Source organism: Chrysochloris asiatica, unplaced genomic scaffold, assembly GCF_000296735.1.
Source record: "Chrysochloris asiatica unplaced genomic scaffold, ChrAsi1.0 scaffold00033, whole genome shotgun sequence".
NCBI classification, from domain to species: domain Eukaryota; kingdom Metazoa; phylum Chordata; class Mammalia; order Afrosoricida; family Chrysochloridae; genus Chrysochloris; species Chrysochloris asiatica.
The window spans coordinates 15,150,378-15,156,026 of NW_006408551.1; positions in this window are offsets into that span (position 1 = coordinate 15,150,378).

Here is a 5,649-nt window from a genome sequence, read left to right on the forward strand (position 1 = left end):
AACAACAACAAATATATATTCCTGGTGTGGTGCTGTGGGTTAACGCACCAGACTGCAAAGCCATTTGAACTGCACGGTTGACAGTTCAAGCTCACCAGCTGCTCCTCGAAAACCCTATACAGGGTCGCTATGGGTCAGAATCGACTCGATGGCACGTAACTATATATATATGTTGCTGACTTCAATTTCTATTATAAATCACATGGAAATTTCACTTATGATGGGTATTAATTTCATATTACTTGAAATTTAAGACAAAATGTTTACCAGTAGATCAAAAGTGATATTCAAAATTGAAGTTTTGTAGTATCCTGATAAAATATCATTATTCTTCTCATGAATGGAGCAACAGGACACCTTGTTGAAACCAGAGTATGAATGCAAGAAGATCTACAAAAGTAACACTTTCTGCCTATTTTTATACATATAAGCATGAACTTGAAAAAAATAAACAGAAAATATAATTTACCTATAATGTGGGAGGATGGATGGATGAATCTGAAATTAACTTCTGGACGTGTCAGGACACACACATGGTATATGCATGAGCACACTATACTAGACTGTTTCCTTAGTTTCATTATTTCCCTGTGCTATATGTGTGGGCATGTCATTTGTGAAAAATACCGTACGCACACTCCTATCTCTCTAACTTCTCTTACTCCTTCCACCCCCAGTTCATTTCACTAAATCCAGAGTGGCTTGATCTTTACCTATTTTACTAAGTCATACTCATTGATCCAACCTATTAGGCACACCCTGACCTCAAAACCTTTGTGCTATTTCCTTTGTGCCTGAAATGTTCTTCTCTCAGATAGCCACCAGGCTTGCTCCTTCAAATCTTTTTTTTCAAATTCACTTTGTAGTAAGTGTTCCCTGTCCTCCCTATTTAAAACTAAACATTCCCCTCACTCTACTCTGGCACTCCCAACCTCCCTTCCCTGTTTAATTTTGATCATTTATTACCACGTGGTAGACTATATCTTCCACTTATTTGTTTATCTCTCCCTCTAATCTTATCTCTGTACTTACTTGAGGCAAATTCTATGAGCAAGGAAGGATTTGTTTGTTCTGTTCACTGCTATATTTCAGTAGATAGAACAATGCCCAACACTTGGTTACTTGGATATTTGTTGTTTGTTGACAACTAAGAGCAAAAACAAAGTAAAACAAACAAGCAAACCTGGAGAACAGCATGAGGCATTTTAGTTAATCTTTACCACAACCCATTGTTCCGGCTGCTGTCCCAGTCAGCCCAGACTCATGGAGACCCTAACTCATGGTGACTTAGTGCATAACAAAACAAAACTTTGCTCACTTCTGCGTAATCCTCATGATTGTTTGCAGATCGGTTTTCACTACTAAGTTTTGGAAGTAGATCCCTAGGCCTTTCTTTCTTCTTAGTTTGCCTTAGTCAGGTGACACCTGTTCAGCATCATAAAATATACACACTTCCATGGGCAAATGGCTGGTGGCTGAGCAAAAGGCACATTAACCAAAAATTGAACTAGGGTCTCTTGCCTGGTAGGCACTGAGTAGTCTCCCCAGTTCTCCATCAGGTCGAGGTATAATATATTTGCCGCCAGTCCCTGAATGTTTTTCCAATGCTTGTTGATTCTCTTGACCCCTCTTAAATAGTCTTCTCATTAAATTCTTTTAAATTAAGTCATTTGAATATGTTTGAATATGCCATCAATTTCCTGATAAACTTTTGGATTTATCCCAAGGACACAGTCAGAAATACAGACACAGATTTATGTGCCAGGATTATTTTTGCAGGGGTTGTTTACTACAGCAAAACATTAAAAACAAGGCACATGCTCACTAATAGCAAGGGAAAGATGGGCTATTATGCCCTGTGTAACTTTACTGACAAATCTGATGTGATCTTTAAGATTTTGCTTCAACTTGTCTGGGCCTGGATTCAGTGGTTCAGCAGTTAAAATGTAATCATTTCCCATCATGAGATCTAATGTAATGTAATCACTTCCCCAGGATATGATCAGATATGGTAAGCCCTGACATGATACAATGATCTGGTGTAAATATCTGGTTTTAAATCTTTGCTTCTATGATGTTAATGAAGTAGGATGCAATCTGCAGGGTTAGGTTGTAGCTTAGTTACTCTTTATTGAGATGCAAAAGGAGAGAGAAGTGAGCAGAGAGAGAGAGGGACCTACTACCATTAAGAAAGAAAAGCTAGAAGTGGAATGCTTCTTTTGAACCTGGGATCCCTACACTATGAAATAACTAGATCCAGAGGAAGTTTGAAGCCAAGATGCTTAGAGATCTCCAAGGAATGCAAGGCCTACAGAATCTGAATGAAGACAAGGACCTTTCCCCAAAGTTGATAAAGAGAGAAAGCCTTCTCCCAAGAGCTGGCATTCTGAATTGGGACATCTTAAATAGCTTCTTTAATTGTGAGAGAATAAATTTTTGTTTCTTAAAGCCATCCACTTATGGTATTTCTGTAATAGAAACACTAGATAACTAAAACATGTGGAGAGCGCTTATGAAGTAATTTATGAGAATTAAAAGATATGAAACCATAGAGTTTATTCCCAGTTTTGTAATTATGGATAGATGTGCTTGTATAAGGTTCAAATTGATGTGAAATTTGAAAGAGTAGTTTAACTGACAACGACTACATAGTTTATTGGGGGAGATATGATTTGTCAGCACATTTGTATTTTTCTGACTGAGCATTTGAGTCACAGGTACAATACCAATATAATTTTCTTCCCCTTTACTTCCAGTTAGATTCAGTATTAACACTATGTTTAATACAAAATAAAGAGATAGACCACAGCCATTGATAATATGAACATGCTTAAATGTGAAAGAATCAGAATTATACTCTAGCAATGGAATTAATTCTGCACATCACAGCTCCATTCTATCCAGCCCCTTTTAAACACAAGGACTCAGACAAATTTAATCCACAAGTATTTACTGAGTGCCTGACCTCAAGGAATTTACAGTTTAGAAGGGCACATAAGACATACAAAGATTCAGTGTGGAAGACTAGAAAGAACACAACTTGAAAGTAAACACCCGAGTTTGAGTGTGGGCTTTGTCATAACCACAATTAAGCAGTCCATGAAATCCTTTGCAGGGCTTGTCATGGAACATGAATTATAAAGTTCAATTATGTAGTCATGGAGTTTTGCAAAGCTTTTTCATCAGAGTCTGAATGCTGTGTGGCATGCATAGCAAGTATGTGTTTACCAAGTCAGAGTTAACATTAGTCTGTCTTTATGATTCTTCAGAACAGATATGCACATTGTCCTCACTGAATATGCATAATTATAAAAGTTTGGGTATATTGGCAACATTGAGACACAATATTAAAAAATCAGAGCTGATAGTTAAAACAGAGATGGCATTATTCTCAAAGCACAAAAGTGCATCTTATCCCTGATGCTTAATTAGGGTAGATTTCCAGAAAGAAGACTTGAAAGGCTGTTTAGAATCTAGCTTATGGAAAGTATGCAGTATAGCATTTATATGAGTCAGAAATAAAATTATAAAGAAAATTTAAATAATAATAATAGTGCACTATGGACTAATGGTGAATTAACCTGATTAGCCATCAGACTAATGACTCTGGGGTTCCAATAACGACTGAAACATTGACTGGAAGGAGAAAGAAAGAAAAACTAAAATGCAATGAGATTTCCAATTTTAATATTTCCCTCTATCATCATGACATCTTGATATTCCAAATATGCCATTCTTTTGCTCTTATGAAACCTATTCTTTGCCTGAATAAATAATTACAATTCTTCGACTTCTCACTGTTCTTTCGGAATATTTGCCTCTTGTGACTTCGTTTACCTTCCTACCCAGTTGGACTCCTTGGCCAGCCCTGCTAGTAGTGCTCTTGTTTGGACACAAGATTGGACCTTGTGCCATAGTCTGTCCACCAAACCCCAAATGTCTGTTTTCTTTGTTTATACTCTAAAACTGCCAAACCTGGCTGTGGAGTCACAGAACTACCTTCAACTTCTGCCTATACTGATAAAGGACACAAGGAAAACTCCCTTCCAGATTCTTTTCAAATGACTAGGAAGCTATATTAAATGAGGAAACTCTTACACAAAAATATGATAAAATCAAAGATATAGTCAGATTCTCTTCCTTCCTACCTCCCTGTGAAATAGGATGAAAACCAGCAGCTATGCTGTTTGCTCATTACTTGCTGTCCACAGTAACTGATTCAGTAATTCAAGGCACCCACCATTCTGAGTTACAGAGCCACTTATTTATTATACAAGTAAGGAAGTAGTAAAGTATTTTTAGGTATCCAAGGACTTAGAAACCAGATTGTTTTTCTGAATAAATGTCTTAAAGGCCTGTTTTGGAGCCTAATGGTTAATAAAAAATGTAGACACAGGAAAATGAAAGTAGTGGATGAAAGTGGACTGAGCCATCAATAAGACGAACATGTAGAGGTAATTGAATTGATTTAAAAAAATCTAAACCCACTGCCATCAAATAAATTCCAACTTATAGCAATCCTAGATAGGGTTTCCAAGACTACAAATCTTTACAGGAACAGACAGCCTCATCTGTCTCTAACCTTGTGGTTAGCAGTCCAATGCCTAACCACAGCATTACCAGGGCTCCTTTTGAGTTGATAAAAGTGATCTATAAATTTGAATAGTTTCTTGAAACAAGTGATTTATTTTATCTAACACAAAGCCAATGACAGTTTATGACAACAATCTAAATGAAAAAGAAAGAGAGAGAAAAAAAGCTTTTTAATAATTAGAAATATAAAGATGTAGAAATAGTTTAAATTGAAACAGAATGTGTCTCTTCTCAGCTATTTCAGAAAATAAGGACAAGCTAACAGCCCATATCTAACAAGATGGAAGGGAAAGGATCAAAGTCCAGAAACTATAAAATAAGACAATTTATTTCCGTAACAATTAAAATGGTCATTTATCATTTTTTCCTTCTCGCTATCATTCCTGCATTTTTCTACAAAAGGTATGTCCCCACCCATACTCTAACTATGTTGTTGTTGTTGTTGTTAAGTACTGTTACTCTGGTTCTGACTCATAGTAATCTTGGACAGCATTTACAAGGAACAACTGATGGGTTTGAACTATCAACCTTGTGTTTAGCTATCCAATGCTTATCCTACAGCACCACACCAGGAATCCATTCTAACTATAGATTCCAAAAAAGATATCATAGTCTTCAGATGATCTTACCTACCTGCTCTAGATAATGTAAAAGTGAGTACCTAACCTGAGCTGGGTCAATCATAGAAGTTCATCATCCCCACATACTCACAATTCAGTTTTTGTCAGTTGGTCCAGGATACAGGAGCAAAGGCACAAGCTGTGAAAATCAAGCTCAATCTCACAGAATTTGTGCAGCAGGACATGAAAAGGTTTTCTTTTTTCTCTTGGAAATAAAGTGGGGAAGATTTGTGAAATGATGTATGCAGAGAAAACTAGTCAGAGAGAAGCAAAGGGTTGCAGAGTTTAAGAGAATCCTGTACCCAAATGGTGGGGGGCGGGGAGGAACTACAAAGGCAAGAAGTGACTGGCTTACAAGCTTTCAAGAGGGAACCTAGAGCTAGGGGGCATTGAGGAAGGCAGAATCTCCAGTGAGTACTATCCAATCTGTCTAGGC